A 25,177-nucleotide genomic window follows, 5' to 3' on the forward strand; every position below is an offset into this window, starting at 1 on the left:
AACCTCCTTGACCAGCTTTTCTAAAAGAGATTGCTATACCATATGAAGGTCTTTGCATGCAAAACAACCATTTTTGCAGCTCTTTAACTGTGTCCTACTTTTGCACTTAATATTTGATTCTGAGGCAATGCTACATCTTAAGATCTGCAAACTCCATAAAGTCCAAATGTGTTTTATGTGGACCATTTGTGACTATACATTTAGAAATATTATATATTTTCTTCCATTTCTTGTCAACGTGATAAAAAAATTAACTGTAAAGTTATTTTAATATCGCTTTAAATCAGCTGCTCTTTAAGCTTATATTCCTGTATTCACCAACACTGTTTTAAATTGTATGATTGCCAAGCTTGCTAGACTTTGTAGCACAGCTATTTCCTTTATTTGCCAGTCTAAACACTGTATTTCCGTAATATTATATTGAAATATTTCATAAAGCTTCAATGGACACAAGGACCAAGTACTGATTTATTTATCATCTGCTTTGGTTGTTGGTCCCTGCATCTTGTTCCAACAAAAGCTCAAAACGTCCTGCATTCTTCCTACCTTAATTGACAAGTAGGAACAGAGGAAATATAATAAATGGAACTTTTTAAGTGAATAACAACTTGAGTTTTTTGTTGTAATTGTAAATATTATACTTTGGTTCTGCAATGTTTGAGCTTTACTCCCTGAGAAAATATAAGGTACATGAGGTATAAAGAAAACGGTGGCTATTTAGAGCAAAAAATATGCAATTGACATGACAGTATTTATTCTAACTATTGGAGATTTGCCTAATTTTGTGATAAGTCACCAAAAATATATAGTCCTCATTGTTGGACTAAGTACGTAAAGCACAGGTATATTTGTTTATGGCAGATGTATTTTGTGTTTTTAAAACTGTGAACTGAAGTGAGAAAGCTGTCCTAAAACCAATGTTTGAGAGAATGGTTGCAGTTTTGAAAAGCAGCAACTTGGCACCAATGACAAACATATAGCAACAAGAAGTTGATTGGTCTATGAACTAGTGACTAGTTATCAATGGCAGAGAGCTTTATGCCTGTCAATAACTCTGAGATTGACTCTCGGGTCACTGAACAGCTTGGAGCTGGGAACAAGTTACACAGAGAGAGAAAAGTGTTCAATTCCTCCCCAGTTCAATGGTGGTCTCTCTGTTTTCATTTTTTACCTGTAATAAGTAGTGATTCTTGTTCAATACAGAAATCTGGTCCATAATTTCTATCAGTCTGGGTCAGAAAACTAATGGATTAGGGAACTTTGTGTACTTTAAAGAATCTTTAATTTGTGCATTGACTCTGGGAATACTGGAGCTCAAATTCTAACACTTTACCCCAGTAAGGCATGATATCAGAATTATACTGATGTGCTATAATCAACTAGCAATCTGATCTTGCATGTATATATTTGCTAATCTGAATCTATTAAAATACAGGATAATACAGATGTGTAAATTTGTGGAACAAAAATAATGGTTAAAGTCCAATCTTTTTCATTACCATGTGTTTCCAGAATTTCAGGCATATTTTCATATATGATTGAGTTACACACTTTGTTGAAATTTGTTAAAGACAGTTATACCTTTTAACAGTACTTAATGATTTTACTAAATAACATGACACTTCATGCATATTTTTATCTGCTGTATGCAATGAATAGATTTACATTTTTCTATAGTAATCCTTAACCTGTGGCCCTGAATGTTAATTTATTCTCCAATGAAGATAAAATTCTCCAGCTGCCCAATGTTCACGCCCCATGTTCAGGTGCTTTATACATTCATGTTCTTCATTATTATGCATTCAAATGTAATTTTGCTGTCTGATTTTCACTTCACTGAATCTAAGTAAAAGCAAATACCATTGCTGTCTCAAGCAATTTTGCTTAGATGCAACGATGATAGCTGTATTTACTACAGTTTGAACCAGAAATCCTTAAGACAAATGTTGCAATTATGAAATATAGATCCTCCTAATATCACTGCAGAGAAAAATTCAGACAGTTAAAAATTTACTCTGTTAAATCAATTCATGGCAGATGACTGACATTTTAGATTGATGGAAGTGTTTTAAATGTGATAATTATGTGGTGTTAACATCATTAGATTGTAGATTGTAGTACAATAATGTCTGGATATGTTTTTGTTCCGTTTGCTTAAATAATTTAATAGTATTATAAGTGGTTGGAATTACTTTTATTTTAAATGTTTTAGGGGACCTTAAAAGTCAAAAAACAATCATCTTTGCAGAAGCTTGAGTCATGTTAATCACGTATATAAAAGTGTAAACATGTTCCTGCAGCCTTTGTCCTCATTTACCATTACTCGATCTTCAATATTTGTAAACATTGGGATCACACACAATCAATGTGCATCACTTCAATGGAAATTGGTAAGATCTGTATTTTCTCATTGAAATTAGTTATATTGGGGAAATATTTAGATTGAACTAAACAAGAAATTGATCTTACATCTCAAAGAATTTAAATTATGTTAATAGCTTAAACTGTTACAATGAATTTTCAAATAATTTTTCCTATATAGTTGTTAGACATATTAATATTTTTAAACAGCTCTGTGAACATAATTTGTACTTAGTGCCATGAATGCATTAATTGAGTGTTCAATTTGATGTATAAAATTACTCTGTGCTTTCTAAAAGGCTAGAGACATAATAGCTAATGTACAATGGAGAAGTCAATCAGTGAGTATCTGCAACACTGGGTGTGTAACCATTTATAAACCATCATAATGGACCTATAAGTGATAAAAAAAATAACCGTATCATATTAAACAAGTTGTAGGGTGCTCAATTTTGACAACTCATGGAGAGAACAAGAGAACTTCATAATGTATAATTTATGGATAATTGGATGTAGATTACAAGAAAATATTCTTGGTAGATTTTGAAGGGTGTAAGTGTGGCATACTTTGAATGGGAAGTAAGTACAGTATCTATAATATTTTTGTAAATGGAAATATGAACAATTGAAAAGTCTTTTCACCATAAGCAATTGTTTTTATCTTGCATTGCTAAGTATAACTGTCAATTATTTAAATTGCTATATCGAGATATATGGTCAGTATCCTTGGTGCAAAAAACTTCAGCTGCTTCATTAATGTTGTTCCTTCCATTATCAGGTCAGTCATCAGGATGTTAGCTGATAATTATACACTATTCTGCACCATTTGCAACACCCAAAATACTAAAACATATCCTTGTCCAAAGGCAGTAAACATGGATCACAATTACCTCTGGGCCAATAAGTGGCAAGGAAAATTTCTGTCACTCAAGTGACATGCAATGATCAATTAGAATTAGGATTAGAGAAAATCAAATGATCTCTTCTTCATGGCCAATTGCATTACTATCACATAATCCCCTCTGTTGGTATCTTGGAAGTTATCATTAAACAAAAACTGAACATGAGAAACCATATTAAAATTGAAGATGTAAGTCTAGGTCAGGATCTAAACATTTTGATGTGAGTAATTCACTTTCTAACTCCCCAACACCTGTTCGCCATTCACAGGCAGTAGTCAGGGTTATGATAGAATACTGTCCATTTGCCTGGATGGGTGCAGCTCCAGCAACACTCAGGGAGTTCAACACCATCCAGGTCAAAGTAGCCTGCTTAATCAGACTTCCATCTTTCAGCTCAAGCATTCACTCCTTCTACAATCAATACATAATGGTTGCAGTGTCCACCACCTACTAGATACACTGCTGCAAGGCATCATGTGTAATTCAACAGCCCACAAGATTGATAGTATGCTACAAGCAATGCTGTAACAGATAAAGTCTCACAGAGCAGAGAAAATATACAACATTCATAATTAAGGCATGTTGTAGGATCGTCAGGTGTGGAAAACACTCCTATCATCACTGAAGAAAATTCAAATGAATAAATGACATAAGTACAAAAGAAACAGTTGAATGATTAATCTCAAAAACAAGGTTTTAAAATGTTTCCAAACTGAACACTGCAAAATAAAGTTACAAGACAGCAAAGCACAAAAATTCACCTTTCAGATCTGAGGATCAGTCTTCCTCAGCCACTATCATGGATTAGTACCAAAGACATTTTGCAATTATATAAAGTCCTTTCATGTTGAAAATTGTACCAAAGTGCTTCATAGAGGTGTAATAAAAATGGGACATCAACCTAAAGATACAGAAATTAAGAATGATAGCAAATTGTTCAGTCAAAAGGAATCTTAAAAGAGAGAGAACTGCAGACAAGGACTAAATTCCAGAAATTAGGAAACAAGTAAGCACAGGCATGGCTGCCAGTAATGTGTTAAAGAGACAAAAGATGATTTTTTAAAAAGCCAGAATCAGAAGACTGGAGAGTTTGGAGATTATGGTGTGCAGGCTAAAAGGCTGGAGAAAGGTGAGGAGTGAGCAAATGACAACTTCATAGAAGAATTTAGACTTAGGATGCCAAGGAATGAAACTAGTTCAGTTTAACTGGGAAAACTACATTAAAACAGCAGGATTTGGTTTGGAATAGGATCTGATGTTTGTGGGTGAGCAGAAGCTTTCGGACAGAGGAGGATGGAGTGCTGGCCAAGAGAACATTGAAGAAGTAAACTTTGTTTTATGAGAGCACATCATAGATTGGAGAAAAATAATGGAAATGGAATGGACAATTTCATTCTGGCATAAAACAATTATTTTCATAGCTGCATTCTTGCTGTAGAGCTCATCTTACACTCTCTAATTTGCCATAAAAGTTAAGATGGAATTTCATTTGGAGATTAAGCTGCTGAATCCTGATTCTTGCCCTGATGCCAAGTACATCAATATGCTGTGTTTAGCAAAAAGATTTCTTTTTTGACTAATTCTGTAATCTGTTTCCTACATAGTTCACTTTCCCAGCAGTTTTTGATCCATCTAGCTGATTTTGTGTGAGCTTTAATTGTACAGAATTAATGCAATGTGTGAATTAAGTAATTCCTGTGTAAATTTGCACATTTTCTGTTAATTGATGCTTAACAAGCAAAAATAAATGTCAGGCACTAGGTCAATGTGCTAACATGCATAACCCCTAAGAGGGAAATTAGGCGTCTGAGTGAATAAGAAATGCTGTTCTATAAAATAACTATATCTTAGCATAAATTTAGCAGTTTTACTTAATAAAAAAAACTCTATGATGATTGTAGCTCGACAACAATGAATTTAAACTATCATTAGCTGAATAAAACTAATTTCACATTAAAAAATCTTAAATATGGAGAGCTGAAATGCATATGCTCATAGTCTATATTACACAGAAGTCCTTACAATTACTTGTGGATGAATCTGTGAGCTGGACTGCTAGATTCCTTTGAACAGGGCCTCCAATAATAACCTGACAGAGAACTAACAAATCTAACTGCTCCAATGTGAGACATGATAAAACTCTAATCTCTACAAACCAGATGGATATAAGACTTAAAACTAAAGTTACAGACGCATACAGTTGGAGAAAATGTTTCAGGACTGCACAAACAGTGGTGTAACTGGAAAAGATAAATTCATTTGACTTCTTTGCATCCTTAACTAAAAGGTTATCTTGTGTTCATCCAGATGAGGAATGCTGAACAAGAATGAAATAGTTTCCTATTACAGCTTCCGGATATGACCATTCATACACAGTTTAGGTAGGATAGGTCCCTTAACATTAACACAACTATGTACTTTGGCATTTTCTACATCTTTTTTCAAAGTAAGAGTATATTTTTTGTTACTATGTGGCAATAACAAAACCAGTTGATCTATAGTCTCCATTTTGGACAGCATACTAACTTTTTCTCTCTTGTTCCTTTTATTTTACTTAATCACAGGAAATCTAAACCACTGCTCCTGACTCTGCTTGTTTACTCTGAATGTATGTCTGAATTGCTGTTGGAATCTAAAGATCTGGCTCTACCTTCCTTATCAGCAGGAATCAACACTAATTACTCAAATATTTATTGTCCACTGTCGTGAAGACTGAGATTTACATAACAGTTGTGTTTTGAACTGTATTTTTAATTCAAAATAATCAGAGAATTCTAGATAAATATCCCAGCTTGAAGACATGCCCATGTAATTCAGTTGGCATGTGGAGAGTGTTGTATGTGTTGAGATGTCAAACACTACCATTCTGTGGTACCATTGGGATAATTTGGCATATCCTAATGAGAAAACCAAAATGATATTTGTTTCATGATAGCAATCAGGTACAAGTTACAATTATAAAGTAGATACTGTATCATGACAATAAGCAGACCTAGGATATAGATCTTCACTCTACAAAGTTGTTCTACCTTTTTCCTAGCAAATCCACATGACATGATCAGATAGGGTGTAATTTAATGCAGTCTGAAACATTAACCCTCTCAGAACTATTACCAATGCATCATCTGCTTATCTCTCTTATGGAGGACCTTTTACATCTTGTATATTCTGAGTTGAGAATGTTGAGCCTGTTAAATCAGATATTTGGTCCATTACCTTATCTGGAGAACTCTTAGGTCTCCTGAATTTCTGTTTGAGTGAAGCCATTCCCTGTTGAATCAGGTAGCTGTTTCAAAACCTCATTTGGAGAACATTTAATCTTATTCCTTCCCATCATTGATGGTGGCAGGTCTGCTGAAACCGCTCTTTCTTCCTTTGTAGAGTCCTGCACTTTTTAGTCAGGAAATTTCTTGTTAACAGTATTGTGAATCTTTCTGTCAGGCAGGTTTTCTTAACAGTATTCTGAATCTGTGGACATTGGTCATTCCACCTCAGTATTGGCTCCCATGAACTAAAATACACTTTATCTTTGATTATTTTTATTTCCAATCTGGTGATATGTCTGTGTAGAGGTCTGTAAACTCTTCAACTTGTGATTTTTTTTGAATATCTTCAGTCTCCTTCTGGTAACCCAGATTTGTTAACATCCTCAGTCATAGCTGCTTTATTGAAACAGGTATTTTTATTTTTGAAGATTCTTGGATTTCAGAGCCAGTTAATCTCTTCTTGACATTACTGAGCCTGGCACTTTCATCTTGGTTGTTTCTAGAATCTGTGGATGTTAATAGTATCTCCTTAGTATTGGTATTCATGGAGCCAATACACACCATCTTCAATCTGTGCAAGCAGATCATTCTTTCCAATCTGCTGTAATATTAGTTTTGCAATATATAAACTCTTCACCTTATAAATCATCTGTGATTGTCACATTTCTGAACCCAATATATTCCTGACCTCAATTATACTACTTGATTGCTGCTAACGTAGCACTGTCACAAGTATTGGTAATGCTTCCTTTGGAGACAAAGAATTGAAATATTCTTTTTGAATTTGTTTCAGTTCACCATCTGACATCAAATTCAAATCTGTGATTACACCTTGCTCATCAGGCTGTGTGAGTGCCTGAATAATTTTAGTTACAGATTAATTAATAAACTTAAGTAGATCATACTGCTCATCCTTTATCTTCTCATCTGTATTTTCTCACAATTTTTGCTTGTTTCTATCTTCTGAATTTTCTTTCATGATGTCAGGACTGTTTTCTATTTCTGACAATCCTCTGAAATTGTAGGCTTCTCAACCAGCTATGTGATTTCCAATCTCATTTGAAATCTCTGATTAGCAGACAACTGATTGAGTGCTGCCTGTATATTTGAAATCCCTAAGTGTCCCTGGTTTATCTATTTCATACATCTTCATAAATTGAAATATCTTTTCAATTGTTCATGGGATATTGGTATGGCTGGCTAGACCATCACTAATTGCTCTAGATTAACTGCTTTCTTCAACTGCTGCAGTCCTCGGGATGTAGTTACATGCATGTTGTTATTAGGAAGGGATTTCCAGGACTTTGAGCCAGCAACAGTAAAGGAACGTTGATGAACCTCTAACATAGGATGGTGTGTATCTTGGAGGGGAATTTGTGGGTAGTACAGTTTGCAAGCATTTACAGCCTTTGTCCCTCTAAGTAGTAGAATTTACAAGTTTGGAATTTAACATCAAAGAAAGCTTGGTGAGTTGCTGTTGTAGGTGGTACACATTGTGGTCACAGTGTGTCAGTGAAGGGAGTGTGTTAAATGTGGTGGATTGGTTGTCAATCAAGCAGTTCCTTGGCTTTGAATGCTGACAAACTTCTTGAGTGATTTTGGAGTTATGCACATTCAGACATGTGAAGTGTGCCTTGGAGATGGTGGACAAGCACTAGAGATACAGGAAGTGAGTTACTTGCTGCTGGACTCATGAACCCTGATCTGTTCTTGCAGTCACAATATTTATATGACTAGTCCATTTTAGTTTCTGGTCAATGGGAATCTAATGAATCTTGATAATGCGAAGTCAACAATGATTCCATTAAACATCAAGCATCAATGGTTAGATTCTCCCATTTTGGTCATTGAGACCATTTCTCAGCATTTACGTGGGATGAATGTTATTGGCTGAATGTTTGTTGAAGTGTGAGGTTTCTAGATTATGAATTACATACACCATCTCTACTATCTTGCAGCCTTTATGGTACAGTGTTATTTGTCGCAAACCCTTGATCTTGAGAGTTGTTTCACCTGGAACTCTGTAGGCTGTAACTTCAAGGAGAAAGTGAGGACTGCAGATGCTGGAGATCAGAGCTGAAAATGTGTTGCTGGAAAAGCACAGCAGATCAGGGAGCATCCAGGGAACTGTTCCCTGGATGCTGCCTGACCTGCTGCGCTTTTCCAGCGACACATTTTCAGGCTGTAACTTCATCCTTGCTAATAATCTGGTAAGACCATGATAATTACCATGGTGTCAAACTTAAAAATAATGGCATGTTCATTGACATAAACACGTTTGTCAAATTTGAGTTGGTTGGATCACTAATTTCATGAAGAAATCCACTGTTTTACAGACATAGCATTATTTTACAGACATGGCATTGTTTTGCAGATATAGCATTGTTTTGCAGATATAGCATTGTTTTACAGGTATAACATTGCTTTACAGATATGGCACTGTTTTACAGATATAGCATTGTTTTTCTGATATAGTATTGTTTTACAGACATGGCATTGTTTTACAGATATAGTATTGTTTTACAGAAATAGCATTGTTTACATACATGGCATTGTTTTGTCTTAGCCAGACTTAGCTTGCACTTATGCCTGTGAGGCTTTCTTATTCCTTATCACAACCTAATTCTTAGGTTCTGTTACCTGGCTTAAATTTCATGTTGTCTTTTTTCTTATCCTTTATTCATAACAAATCTTTATTTACATATACAGTTGCTGAAGTATTTCGGCAGAGTCTTTGCAACACGAAAATCAAACGAACATTGGAATTTGTCATTCCCTGCAGTTCCAAAATACTCAAGGCATTTCTAGGTACACAGGACTATATTTACTTACATTTGAGGCACTGAGAGAGGCTGATAACTGTACTTTGGCAGAAAGAGCTCAGATGGTGGTCTTTTCCCACTGCACCTTGGCAGCAGCTATCTAAGCTTTAAGGGGAGACTTAATAGAGGCGTACAAAATAATACATGGCTTGGAAAAGGTGGATGCTAGGAAATTGTTTCAGTTAAACGAGGAGACTAGGACCCGTGGACACAGCCTTAGAATTAGAGGGGGTCATTTCAGAACAGAAATGCGGAGACATTTCTTCAGCCAGAGAGTGGTGGGCCTGTGGAATTCATTGCCACGCAGTGCAGTGGAAGCCGGGACGCTAAATGTCTTCAAGGCCGAGATTGATAGATTCTTGTTGTCTAGAGGAATTAAGGGCTACGTGGAGAACGCTGGTAAGTGGAGCTGAAATGCGCATCAGCCATGATTGAATGGCGGAGTGGACTCGATGGGCCGAATGGCCTTACTTCCACTCCTATGTCTTATGGTCTTATGGTCTTAAGCTTTAGTGCATCCCTCAACACATAGTTCTGGAAGCTGGAATGTGCCAGTCTGCAACACTCAGTCAAGGTCAACTCCTTGCTCTGAAAGACCAACAAGCTTCGGGGAGACCAAAGACAAAAGTGTTTCACTGAGTTGATGGTCCTCCAGGTGCAGTCGATGCTTGTCTTAGTGTGTGTCCCAAGGAACAGTCCATAGAGCACAGTATCCTGTGTCATAGGTGGTGCTCAAGACGAAGCACAACAAAAACCACTACATCCCTCTCCAGGCCTTCTTTGCAAAGGCACATTCCAGAAGAAGATGTGTGACGGTGTCTTCACCAGCGCAGCATGTGGTGGTGCACAGAGGCTGGATATATATGAGGATCTGACAGACAGTGCCCTTCTCACTATCAGCCAAATGATGCCTTGCTCCTCGCTGGAACATTCTAATGATGCAGCACTCTGCCAAATGGCTTTGACTGTCTGTTCAGGAAACAATGCAATATAATCAACTCACTCATTTTCCTGCGGGGTCTCAATAATGCTACGTGCTGACCACTTCCTGATGGACTTGTAGTTAAAGGTGTTTCTCTTTGCAAATCTTTCCATTAGGGACTGGTGAGAGAGAACAATCCAACTACTTGGAGTGTTCCACAGCAACGAGGCCAGACCCATTCTTTGCAATACTGGGGATAGATAGCACCTCAGTACATAGTGTTTGTGTACTGAGGGTCTACACACACACAAAGGTGGCCATCAGGATGAGGATGGCATTGGGTATATTCTCCTCCCCCTTATTCAGAGCTTTGTACAGGTTCTCCCTACAGACATGGTCCATCTTTGACATCCAGATGAAGTGGAAGGTGGCTCAGGTGACTGCCATACTGCACATTTGGGAATGGGGCACACATTAGGTTAGGTGGATTGGCCATGCTAAATTGCCCATAGTGTCCAGGGTGTGTTAGCTAGGTGGGCTAGCCATGGGAAATGCAGGATTACAGGGATAGAGTAGGGTAGGTGTGGGTGGGATGCTCGTCAGAGGGTCTGTGTGGACCTGATGGGCTAAATGGTCTACTCCCTCACTATAGGGATTCTATGATTCTATGACCTGTGCATGTGCAGGAACATCAAGAGTGCCTCATTTCTGATGGCAAGTCTTTTACTCGCTATAGAGGGAGTGCTGCCCCCATCAGCCCAGTTTCTGCCTTACATTGGCGATACAATCCTCTCATGTTTTGGCGTATGATCCAGTTCCTTTGAACCATCTTCCTGGCACTTTTAGATACTCTGGCCTGATGGTTAAGCGGATAAAGGATTGGTTGGCCCAGTTCCTAAAGGACATAGCCTTACTCTTGCCTTGATTTACCTTGGTTCTCGAGGCCAGTTTGAACTGGTTGTAGATGCTCATGAGTCTGCACACCAATAGTGGATCCGAACAGAAAACAGTGATGTCATTCATGTACACTGAAGCTTTGACCTTTAGTCATCTGCTGCTTGGAATAGTCAAGTATGTCACGATCTTAGATATGTCAATAAGATCATCTCTTCCACTTCCAAATTCCAATGTAAGTCCTCTCTGTTCACCGTTTCTTCATAAGGTAACACCCTATCCCAGATTTCAGTTAACTGAACCTTCTTTCATTCTTTCACTAATGTAAGCTACAAGTGACTTTCTGTTAGCAATGTTTAATTAGTATAAGAGGTTCTAGTCTGTCTTGGCTGCCAAGGACATCCCACAAAGCCAAGGCTGCTAACCTAGAAATTAGGGAATGGGTCAAGATTTTCATAAAACTGAAAACCAACTAATTGCAGAGTTAATGTTTTCAAGTGTGTGGGGTGTCATGTTGCTAGACTGAAAAAACAGATACAAAAGATGTGTTTATAACAGATACTTCAGAACTTGACAAGTTATAATTAGCTAATCCCCTTGAACTCAGACACACTGAATTATCAAGTACATAGATATGTTTCAAGTATGAGAATATATAGTTAATAATTATTATCAAGGTATGTGTAATTGTTGGTAAATCATTATCACAGAATGCTTAATTCCTAAGAAAGTCAATAGATTGTTTTGAACCTTATTATCTTGTGGAATTACTTATAAATTTCTAAAACTATGCATTCCTTAATTGTCTAATATGTGTGGTCCATGAGGAAAGGACTGGGCTTGGCAATGAGCCCACCCTGTGTGAACAGCCTACTAACACTCACTGGCTCAGCTCACACACAAAGAATTACATTTAGTCAAACGCTCAAAGATCATATTTGAACCATTACTGTTCTCTCATGTGACAAGTCAAAGCTAAATTAGATGAATGTCCACATTTTTGTATCACAATCCCTATCATTTTTTGTTCATTCACAGGATGAGCAAATTACAGAGAATTTATTGCCCATCCCTAAGTAATCTTTAGGAGGGACTGGCAAACTGCCTCCTTGAACTGCAACAAATCATTGTAGTGTAGGTACACCAACAGTGCTGTTAGAAAGGGATTCTAAGATTTTAACCCAGTAACACTGTAGGAATGGTGATAAAGTTCACGGTTATGATGGTCTAAAAAACCCACAACTGGGCATCAGTGAGCAACTTATTGCTGAGCATGTGCACTTGATTGCATTACTGACAATCCTTCCCATCTCTTTGCTGATGATTGAGAGCAGTTTGGTAGGGCACAAGTTGACTGGCTTGGATTTAGGGCTGCGATTTGAGTACAGGATATACCTGGGAAATATTCTACATTTTTTGGGTATAGCCGAAGAGGAACAGCCGAAGAGGAACACAGCTTACTCTGGAGCATAAGCCTTCAGTTCTACCTCTAGAGTGTTGTCAAGGCCACAACCTTAGCTGTATTCAGTGGCTTCAGCCAATTTCTGATATCAGGTGGATTGAATCAAATTAGCTGAAAGCCACATATTGGTGGGACTTCCTAATCTGGTGAGTTGTTTAATTGTCTACCACTATTTATGATTGGATGTGGCAGGACTACAGAGCTTAGATATGACTAGTTAGTTATGGGGTCACGCAGCTCTGTCTAACACATAGTGCATCCTCTGTTTAATATGACTTGGGACTGAATGCCCTTCTTCTGCTTATTTTGTATATTTGTTTGCTAAATACACAAAGAAAAGTGGCATTATAAGGAGCACAGATGGAAAATAAGATAATTTAAAAATATTATTAGATTAAGTGAGCAGAGAATGCAATGGCAAATGGATTTCAATATAGGTAAATGTAAAGGATTCACATTGGACATAAAAATGGAAAGATCAGTGTACTTTCCAAATGATGGAAATTGAAAAATAGTGGAGGTGCAAAATTTTGGTGTCAAAGACACATGGATTTTTAATGTAAAACATACAGAATATATAGTCCAACAGGTGTATTTGGAAGTACCTGCTCCTTCATCAGGTTAACAGTTAAGTTGATTAAACATTTACAAGATATTAAGGGAGAGAGGTAGGAAAGATGGAGAGCAATTAACTTCACTGGTTAAACAATCTAAAAGTTAGAAGCAGACAGCTTGTAGAAGTGCTGGAAGTTTGGAATCCTCTTATGGAGTCAGGAGTTGATGCTAGATCAATTGTTAATTTTAAATCTGAAATTGATAGATTTTTGTTAACTGAGGCCATTAAGAGATATGGGACGAAGGCAGTCACTTAGAGAGAAATCCCAGCTCAGCCATGATCGCATTGAATGGCAGATCAGTCTCCAGAGTAAGTCTCCACTTACTCATTTTCCTTTGTATATTTACATGTCATTAAACCTATAGAAAGTGTTGGGATGTCCCCAGGGTGCAAACAATATTTATGGCACAAGTGAAATTTGATGTGGAAACATTTCTAGCCCCAAGCAGCTGAAGAACAGTAAACAACTCATGGCTAGGAGGCATTATTCTGTTTATTATTTCATAATAAAGTAGACTGTCACCTCAGTTTATAACTACAAAGTGAAAATACACACATGTTCATTTGTTCCCCATACCCTATGTACACAATGATATTAATCACAGTGTCTCTTTTCCACCTCTACCTTTAATAATTTATTTTTAATATAAACTTTATCCTGCTAAAAATAAATTGTGAGAAGTGTTTATGACTTTCCATCTTTTAAATCTGGTACAATATCTGCTACATCTCGCCTTCACTTTGAGTGATATTCAGAGGCTCTGAGAATTCAACTGGCTTTACTACAAATTTAACAATTCTCACACTGATATTATTATTTCAGATAATTCATGAATGTCAGTGGTTTTATTGCTGTTGTATTTTCAGCAAGCTGTTTATAGAATGGTAGCCCCTCAGTATAAGACGCTGATATATCATGACCTCAAATAAAGTAAACATTATTTATAGTGCTGTCATTAATATAGAACTGATATAAAACACTCTCTATAACAAGCTGTTAGGCTATAACATACCTTTTTTATAACTCCCAAAGAAAGCAAAATAGAGAGTCACAACTGTACTTCACCAAGTACAAACATATACAGCTCTGTATTTTAAATCACCAATGTATTTAGGACCATTTTTGTTTGGAAACAATAATATTTCGTACATAAGCAGTTGTTTTAAGACTGTTAGACCTTAAGTCACAGGAGCAGAAATCAGGTCATTCAGCCCATCGAGTCTGCTCTGCTATTCAATCATGGCTGATAAGTTTCTCAACCCCATTCTTCCGCTTTTTCCCTGTAACCTTTGATCCGCTTAATAATCAAGAACCTATCTGTCTCAGTCTTAAATAAACTCAATGAACTGGCTTTCACAGCATTCTGCAGATAGTAAAAGAATTTGCAATCTTTGAGATACTGGTGATATCGCAAGGTTTAAATGGCACCAGCAGGAACTTCCTTGCGAGTTCTGATGGGTTGCTGTAAGTTCAGTGGAAGATCACCAAAAAAAACATGTACATCTCCATCCTGACCTCACTGGCAATCTTTCTCTGATACTAAGACGGCTAGCAGGAAGTTTGCCTGGGAAAATATGTTGGCTTGTTTTTTAATTTTAATAGATCTGTACTCTACAAATGATCCAAGTTTGATTTAGGTAGAATAAGAGTTATTACCTCCCATTTCTGTAGCTAGCTTTGTACTAATATGCTTACAGTGCTCATGTGTTCTTGTGGCACATTTAGTCTTTGTGATTATAACTAAACTGTATTAAAAGTTTTTGTTGATAATAATTCAGAAAATTTCTGAATTTCATGCCACAAATGTAAGGTTCAGTTATCTTCGTTGTTGATTGATAGACTTATCTCATTCTCATGAAAATGCTAAGGATAGCATAGATTTAGGACATTTATATGCAGTTTAACTAGCACACATACTTCATTGACTGTTTTTACATATTTCTGAAGATTTTTTACCTCTCATCCACCTGCTATATAAATAGTTCCTTAGTTTCAGAACTGTCAGTGGTTGCCAAAATTAAGAATGGAATTTATAATTGAGAATGAGACAGGTTACAAACCCAGTTGACTAGATGAGCTACATTTATTTTTCAGATTTTGACATATCTAAATAGGTCCTTTCTTTGAAAATACAATACACAATTCTCATTTCCAAAAGATGAGACATGGCTGGACTGTACTATGAGCACAACTACACAGCGTAGGATCTGTGACTGATTTCCAAAATTTCTTGCTATGGTATTCTTAAAAAAATCTTAATTGGATTTAATTCAAGCATAGCTAATCTGCAGGAAATGGGTCATTTGTGCAAGTTTATAATTAAAGGTACTGAACAGCTGGCTGTGAAATTCATTTTGAGAACACAATACTTTTCAAACATCTGTTTGTGTGTAACTTAACAGGTTCAGTGAAATGTTATGATGTAACTGTCTCAAAATGATGGATAATACATTAGAGTTTGGAACCAGCTGCAGGTTTTGATAGGATTTGCAAAAATAAGAGCATCTAAAATATTTATTTTGTGTTCCAAAGAACTAGCACTGCAGCTTCTCTTTGTAACACTCTTTCACTGTTGTTCTTGGCTTTTTCCAGCAACATATAAAAAAATTACATTTACATTTATAAAATATCTGGAATATAACAAATGCTATATGATATATTTATTCATTCTGAACATGTGTCATTGAAAATTAGACTCACCTAAGAGTTAGAAGCATGCTGGTATTGGTCTAAGTGCAGACAAAGGCAATTCATAAAGATAAAGATAGTCTAACAACGAGTGGACAAATTGATGGGGCACCTTCAGTCCCAAGGAGACAAAATCAATAACTGTGTCAAGAAAGATTGACTGAGATATTGCCTACCCATTTTTCAGTAAGGTGTTCAATAATTTAGAGTTTATTTACAACTTATATAGAGAGCCAAACAAATAGAACCGGTGAATGAAAAGAACAATGAAAGATGAGTCCTCAGAACAAGTTGAACCCTGCTTGTCACAATCAGAAACTTCATACTTTGGGCTGGATTTCCCTTGTGGCAGTAATGCTTCCCCATGTTGTTAATGAATCCCAAACCAGGAAAATAGATCGTTATTGATGCAGAATGGAAGGTTCTACCTCACCAACCTCAGGTGGAAACAAAACTCTGCAGGGAAATCTACCATACACTGCATAGTAACCTGGTGACTAAATTCTATTAGGATCCTCCCTCACTGCTTCAACTGTCTGTTCAACTTCAAGTTCTGCCCCTCGAAATTTCCACTACTGCAACCAGTCAGAATCATTCTATTTGTCATTGCACAATTTTGATCCAGATCTAAGAAAGTCATTTTTCACATGTATTGAAAATGCAGACCTAACTTTAAATATGAACTTAATGCACCAATCATGAAGGTTCACAATTCATCAGATTGAAACCACACTCGCTGTGCCAGAACAGACCATATATGATACAAATGAATCAGTCAATGATCTCCATGAGATTATATCTGACACACTGAGCAGATTACTCAACCCCTTACAAACACTGAGATATTCCTAATGGCTTATGTGTTGATGCTCAAGTCTCCCACGTTATAAACATCCTCAAGGTTGATTTGTTACACTTTGGCCAAGGCTTGTGTAAATAGTTGCAATCAGCAACTGCTGAAGATGAGCAACTACAAACATTACAAAAGATTGTTATCCTGGGATGGTCTGGCAGGATTAAAGAAGTGGAAGATTTATTCATTTTGATCTTGCATAGATGAACTTGGTATGTCATGACAAGTTATTTTCAACTGCAAAGAAACCCTAATACAAAAAGCATTATGCCAAGATATCAAATCCATATTATGCCAGGAATAGATAGGCAACGAACACAGAAGATGGCTAGCATGTGAACTTGGGTACAGTACTGGCTAAGGATGAATCAGGGTACTCAACAACTTGTGAGATATGCCAAACATATCAATTCCAGCAACAGAGGGAACCTCATCCATACCTTGGTTGAAAATAAGAACAGTGCATGAGGAAGATTGCATCCTTGTGATTGAGAACCTTTCTACATTTCCAATTGTTCGACGACTTAACAACACAACAAACCTAACCTTTGTTGACTCAATGAATGCTGTTTCAGGTTATTTAGTGTCCAGGATCACACAGTGTCTGTTTAAAAAAACAGAGTATACTGGCAAACTGTGTAAGTAAATGTGTATTAAATGAAGAATGACTTGCATCACACCATCACCCTATTATCCACACTTAAGAAAAACATGATACATATCATCAAATCAATGGTCAGTAAGTTTTGAGCAATGAACTACATTTTCACATTGCGTTGCTGCACTTTCATTGACACTAAAGGCAAAAGATTATCATCTCCAGTTTAATTTATGCTTGGAAGACAATTGTGAATGAGCCTGCTCAGAAACCAATTGTCTAACTATTCCAAGACAGAGGATATTCTTCTTCAAAGACAGGTGAGAATGAAAGAGATACAGATAGAGAAGTACTACAGCTATGCATTGGATACAGAGTGCAAGTTTTTGACAACATGTACCTATGTACAACTATGTATATCTGTCTGGAATAAGTATTTATCATTAAACAAGGGGAATGTTGAGTTATGTCTCATGGGCAGTACGTGTTAAATAAATGCTCATGGTACCACTGTTTCACATGACCTGAAGATGTAAAGATATTTTCCATCTTACCTTGGATCACTTGAAGTATGACGCTCTATTGGAAGTGTGTTCCTCTGTTGTAACCTAATATATTAATGTTAGTCTACACACTATGTGCCTGAGGAATGTAATGTTTGGACATAATAGTTTATTGTAATTAATGTCTTCTTCAACACCAAAATATCCACAGCCAGTTTCTTTTGTTGCCTGTGATAGTATAACCATTGCCCTGATGGAGGCACACTCACACTTATTTCCATTTCAACCGAATTACGAACAGTGCATCTGTTTTATGTTTCAATCTCAGCATCATAGAGATGATCTAATGCCTACAAAATACTTTCAATGTAGAATCAAATACAAATATTATTGTTTAATTTGTTTAAAAATGGTTTTATCTAACCTACATTCATTATTCATAATTCAGATAAAATAATGATTTTATTTACTTTCATAATTACATTTTAATGAATCATTTAGAAAACACAGAAGCAGGAAAATGTGAATAGATCTTCTTACAGTTTTAATATACAAGTTTTGTAGGTTCAAAAAAAAGAATTTTATTGCTTTAATTTGGAGTTTTCCAGCTGATCTTTCTACAAGACCAACATGATTTATATCAGCTGACAAAACACGTGGAGATTGTTCTTTTTAAATGCATATCAATAGAAGACAAAATCTGAAAGTGCGTTTATGTGTTTATATTTTAGGAAATCATTAACAGATTATATTCCTGTAAGTAAACAACTTTCAGGATATTATATTAAAAAAGAAAATGAGAATAATCAACTTAAATTGAATACAGAGGAAATGACTGGAAGAAAGCCATCTACATGTGAAAGCAGCTATTAAATTAAGTTTATAAATTATTCACAGCTAACCATGGAATTTCGGGAACAAAGTCTTTTAAAAATTAAGTAAGAGCCCCTGGCAGAAAGACTCAAAAGAGGGTTTTTGAACTGCCAAAAAGAAGAATACACCAATCACATCATAATGAATCTCAGTTGCACAGCTGTCTGTGAAAAGAGGCCCATATAACTCAAAAGCAAATCAGTGACAAATCACACTGCCATTTGTTTCAGCTCAAGCTGTCCTGCTGATGAGCCTGCTGTTTTTTATTGTCTCCTGAGGCTCGGGATACAGTGAACAGGAGGAAGTGTAAGCTCAGGCAGAAAAAAACACAGGCTGTGCAAAGCATATCTTTTAGACTTGCAGCATTATTTTTGTTTCATATTTCCTAAAGATTGTGAGTAATAAGTGATGGAAGCTGAAATATGAACAATTTTTCATCCAAATATGATTTGCTTTCCATTCCTACTGTGAGCAATAGCTTATGAAAATCTGAAGATAGCGTCATGAAAATTTGAATCAATGTTGTAGACCAAGTTTGGATGCAGATAGATTGCTTACCTTATTAATTTTGATTTGATGTCTTGAAACAAAGGACTGCACATAAGTAGACTCGCAGGTGCATTCAAGTAAAACATTTACAGTACAAAGCACTGCTACCTAACTGCAGAGAGCCCTTCTTTTTTATTTACATTTATGGGAACAATTTCTTTTGAAGAAAGAAGATTGCAGCAGAAAGATTTGGCTGCAAACCACACTCATTGTGCTGGAGTAAACAGTGCCGCCAGGAATTGCCTGCACAATCTGTGTGCCCCAGCTCTATCTGTCAATTATATTGATGAGAAAAATATTTTGCTTTTCTTCTAAAGATTTCTCTTCTTTATAAAGTTAAAAATCAACTTTGTACACCCCAGTCCAACACCGGCACCTTTTTTTATTACACCTTGTTATACCATACAAATAATTGGGAATGATTTTGAAAGCATTTTGGAAGAGAAAGTAATATCTTAAACAGCTTAAAGAAGTTATTTTTAAAATGTAGCTTTGCAAAAAAAGTATGTGGGTATAGGTAAGTAGCCATTTTACAGGTTCAATTTGACAGGAATAAGTTAAAGCAAATGGCACCAGACTATCCATGAACAATTTCACTTGAGAGAGAAGGAAAAGGCCTTAAAAGTGCAAAGGCCTACCTTTGTAAAGAGTCATTTATCATTTTATAAGCAAGGATAAAACAAATGAGGAAACTTGACATTTTTAAGGATGATCCACCAAATTAATCATAAAAATGAATCCTCTGTACTTTCACGGCCATTGATAAAAGGAACTACTTTTAGTTTTGTTTGATCTCATGTGAGAAGACACTTTTTAAAAAAGAATTGAGATCAAATCAGTTACAAGCGATAGTAAGGATAAATGTGCCACTTTTGTTTTGTTCAAGGGCATCTTGGAGAAGAAAGAAGGATCCCCAGATCAAATTATGAAGGACGAGGTATGAATTTGGTGCCATTTTAGGACAGAGATAAAGTGCTTTGTGATTAGATTGCACATGAATTTCTGACAGTTCACGCAAGCAACCAATGGCTGTGTATAAGAGTAAACTTAAAAGTTAAAGCAACAAATAAGATTTTAAAAAAAGGTAATTGGAAAAGATAAGTGAAGAATCCAGAAGGTAAGTAAGGACAATGACCTCTTGCTGAAAATAATTGATTGAAGAGGAACTTGCATGATCATAGTCAGTGTGAACTTTATAGGAGGTGATGTAACTGAATGAACAATAAATGACATTATTTTTATCAGAAATATTTTATCAGATGCTGAAATTATGTTGCTTTGGGGAGTGATGTTTGTTTTAAACTTTAGGTAGCCATAAAATAACATTTTGGAGGTTAAAGAAAATGATAAGTTCTCAGTAAATTATCAAGCTCTACTGCTGTTAATTTTGGATGAAATATCAGCAAGATATCAGTTACTTAATAATAAACCTGTACATTCACCATTTTTATTGTCAAAAGAACTATAAGTTTACTGTGTAGATAATGGTATGTGAAAGTGATATTGTGTGAAAGGATCTATATAATTGCCCCAATTCTTCACAGTGTAGTATTACTCAGCACAAATTAAAATGTCCCACGCACAAACTTTATGGTCCTTTAAATCACAGTGTTGAGGAAAACTGTAACTTAGTTGTTTCCATGTCAAGAAACTGTGATAAAATTGATTTTCATAGAAGTACTTGAATTTAGTAATTTGGATTTTCATTTGTTCATGTGATGTGGGCAAGAGCAGCAATTATTGCTCATACAAAAGCAAACTATTGTTGTACAATACTCTGAAATAAGACCAAAAAAGCTGGAAAATCCCAGCAGTTATAGAGAGATTAGAGTTTCCTTTTCAGATTGTTGAACTTTTTATAAGAACTGTTTCGTTCTTCAGTTTTCATTCTTATTTACTGCCCAACTCTAATTGCAAGAAGGTGATGACGAGTTGCCTTCTTGAAGCACTGCAGTATATGTGATGCAAGTAAACCCAAATACTATAAGAGAAGGAGATCCAGGGTATTGTTTGAGGAATGATGAATGAACAATAATATACGTTTTGGCAAAGTTAGTGTGTGATTTGGAAGTTACCTTGTAAATGATGGTGCTTTCATGTACTGTTGTCCTTTTCTTGTGACTTGGGAACAGGCTTTGAGAGTCATGAGATAAGCTACTTGCCACAGAATTTCCAGTCTCTGACCTGATCTTGTAGACACGGTATTTATATATAGATGGTATTTATATGGCTGGTCAGGTTCAGTGTTGTGGTTCTGTTCGCCGAGCTGGAAATTTTTGTTGCAAACGTTTCGTCCCCTGTCTAGGTGACATCCTCTGTGCTAGGGAGCCTCCTGTGAAGCACTTCTGTGGTGTTTCCTCCGGCATTTATAGTGGCCTGTCCCTGCCGCTTCCAGTTGTCAGTTTCAGCTGTCCGCTGTAGTGGCCGGGATATTGGGTCCAGGTCGATGTGTTTGTTGATGGAGTTTGTGGATGAGTGCCATGCTTCTAGGAATTCCCTGGCTGTTCTTTGTTTGGCTTGCCTTATAATGGTAGTGTTGTCCCAGTCGAATTCATGTTGCTTGTCGTCTGCGTGTGTGGCTACTAAGGATAGCTGGTCGTGTCATTTCGTGGCTAGTTGATGTTCATGAACAGAACCACAACAACGAGCACCCGAGCTACAAATCTTCTCCCAAACTTTGGTCAGGTTCAGTTTCTGGTCAAGAGTAGCCTTAAGGATGTTGATAGAGTGCAATTCAATAATGATAAAACCATTGAATATAAATAAGAGATAAACTCTCTCTTGTTAGAGATAGTCATTGCCCGGCACTTATACAGCATGAATGATACCTGTCATTTATCAACCCAAGCCTGAATTTACTCTATGTTTGTTGCATATGGACATCAAACTCTGATACTTTAGTACCTAGGGTTCCAAACTGCTCTGAACACCCTGAAATCATCAGTAAAAGTCCTCGTTTCTGACTTTATGATGAGTGGAAAGATCATTGAAGAAGCAGCTGAAGATGTTTGGGCCTGGGGCACTATCCTGACAAACTCCTGCAGTGTTATCAAGGGCCAGTGTGCATCCGATGACTGCTACAATCTTCCTTTGCTAGGTTCTACTCTGCTCAATTGACTATTTTTACTGGAGATTCCTGAAGAAGGGCCTGTGCCCGAAACGTCGAATCTCCTGTTCCCCGGATGCTGCCTGACCTGCTGTGCTGTTCCAGCAATAAAGTTTCAACTTTGATCTCCAGCATCTGCAGACCTCACTTTCTCCTATTTTTACTGGAGCCCCTTGCTGTCACCTTATGTCAAATGCTGACCTATGTCAAGGGCAATCACTCTCACCTCTACTTTTTGTCTATTCTTGGACCAAGGTTGTAATGAGATCTGGACAAATAGTCTTGACAAAAACTGTGCATTGGTGTGCAGGTTATTGATGAGGAAGCAATATTTGATAACACTGTTCATGAATCCTTCTATCACTTGACTGAGGGGGCAATAAGTAGCCAATTGCATTCGTCCTGCTTTTTGTGGACAAGAGGTACTTCAACATTTTTCCACATATTTGGGTAATACCACTGTCGTAGTTGTACTGGAATATCTTGGGAAAGGCATTGCTATTGCTAGAACATAAGTATGCAGCACTATTGTGAGGTTCTTGGGACTAAAAACAGCTGGAGACAATCAGAATTGGCAGTACATGGGCAACATGGTGTCTTTATTCCTTATACTCTTTCCTTCTGCTTGCAGATTTCTTCCAATAGTACAATTTTGTACAATATCTTAAGTGAGAAAGATGAACATTGCACTTTCTAAGACGCTAATACACTACAATTACAATCAGAACCTTTACAGACTTTGCTGTGTCCAGTATGATTCGTTCCTTCATGAGATCATGGGGAGTGAATCAAATAGGCTGAAGATTCACATCTGAATCTGGGAAAGTTGGAAGGATACTGAAATGGATCATCCACTTAGCACTTCTGAAGATCTATTCAAATACTTAAATCTTGTCTTTGTACAAGCATGCTGGCTCCATCATCATGGAGAATTGGGAAGTGTATGCACTTCTTCCTTCCATTCAGTGTATAATTGTCTACCATTACTCACAATGGGAGGTGGCAGGACTGAAGAACTTTGGGCTGGTCTGTTGATTGTGGGATCGCTTAATTCCGTCTATTGTATGCTGTATCCTCTCTTTATAAGCACATCTCCCTTTTAAGTATGCCTGATACCTGACTTGGCATGGGTCTCCAACTCTCCATGTTAAGCAATGTTAATTCCCTGGCTTTATGGCAATGGCAGAGACATGGGTCATGAAGTTACAGAGTGTGGTTATGGCAATGGCAGAGACATGGGTCATGAAGTTACAGAGTGTGGTTAACTAAAGTTCTACAGATACTGATGGTGCACCATGTCTTCAGGATGCCATGTTTTGAGTTATGATGTGGAGAAGCAGGTGTTGGACTGGGTGGACAAAGTTAAACATCACACATCAGGACATCCTCATAAGAACAGGATACGATGTTCAACACATCAATCGTCAGTTCCGATTTGCCACAGCAAGAAACCGTAATGACCTCCTCAGGAGACAGACATGGGATGCAACCGATAGGGTACCCTTCATTGTCCAGTACTTCCCAGGAGCGGAGAAACTACGACATGTTCTTCGCAGCCTGCAGCATATTATCGATGAGGATGAGCACCTTGCCAAGATCTTCCCTACACTTTCTCATCTTGCCTTTAAACAACTGCTAAACCTTAAACAGACCATTGTTTGTAGCAAACTGCTCAGCCTTCAGGACAACATCGAACACAACACTGTACAACCCTGACATGGCAACCACTGCAAGATGTGTCAGAGTGTCGACATGAATAGCACCATTACATGGGGGGACACTACCCACCACATGCTTGGCAGGTACTCATGTGACTTGGTCAATGTCGTTTATCTCATACGCTGCAGGCATGGTACATTGGTGAGACCTAGCAGATGCAACAACAGTGGATAAAAGGACACTGTGCAACAATCACCAGGCAGGGATGTTCCCTCCCAGTCAGGGAACACTTTAGTCGTCATGGACATTCAGCCTCGGATCGTCCTCCAAGGCAGACTTTGGCATATGTAACAACGCAGAGTCACCGAGCAGAGGCTGATAGCAAAGTTCGGTACCCATGAGAATGGCCTCAACCGGGATCTTGGGTTCATGTCACACTACAGGTGACCCCACTACACCATACACTCACACACACACACATAAGCAGTTATCTTGGGACTGTGACTTGAAATTTACTGGGATTTACATATTAATCAATTGAAATCTGCATCCAGATTCTAAGTGATTAAAGATTTAACAGCAATCAAGGTTTGTTCAATAGATCACAGCAGTTGTATGACACTTTGATTTTTTACTATGAATTCTGTGTCCTATGATCCTGTGTCACTGGCTACCTGATGAAGGAACAGCACTCCGAAAGCTTATACTGTGAAATAAACCTGTTGAAATATAACCTGATGTCGTGTGATTTTTAATTATTTTTTGAGCTGTTAGATCAGTTCTGAACCTATTCCAACTAGCATGCTGTAAAGTTAACACAACATGATGGTAGGTACTTGATTTGAAGATTGGCGTTCATGTCTACAAAGTATTTCTGGGGAAGATGTAATGTAAGATTGGGGGAAGGGTACACCTGGCAGGGGAAGACTTTGAGGAGACTTCTCAATCTGTAAATGCCACTCAACCTTCCTGCCCAAGACCAGAGCAGGGTAATCTGCTGAGTCTCCCAGTCCATTCCTGAACCCCTCCCTCCAACCTAAACATCCCAATCTGGCAGAAAAAAACCTAACTGTGATGATGCATGAGGGCCTCAATTGGGAGG

At 37.2% G+C, this 25,177-nt stretch overlaps 1 long non-coding RNA gene across 1 annotated transcript; it reads left to right on the forward strand.

Annotated features, from left to right (window-relative positions):
• The first annotated feature begins 2,275 nt into the window (after nt 1-2,275).
• Nucleotides 2,276-24,341, forward strand: LOC148151947 (uncharacterized). The gene is made up of 3 exons (XR_015759161.1): nt 2,276-2,390; nt 20,197-20,247; nt 23,722-24,341. It is a non-coding gene; the product is annotated as an uncharacterized LOC148151947 (long non-coding RNA).
• The last annotated feature ends 836 nt before the right edge of the window (nt 24,342-25,177 follow it).

This window comes from Chiloscyllium plagiosum, unplaced genomic scaffold, assembly GCF_037043375.1.
Source record: "Chiloscyllium plagiosum isolate Xiang-an unplaced genomic scaffold, Cpla_swu_hap1 HiC_scaffold_2, whole genome shotgun sequence".
Lineage (NCBI taxonomy): Eukaryota > Metazoa > Chordata > Chondrichthyes > Orectolobiformes > Hemiscylliidae > Chiloscyllium > Chiloscyllium plagiosum.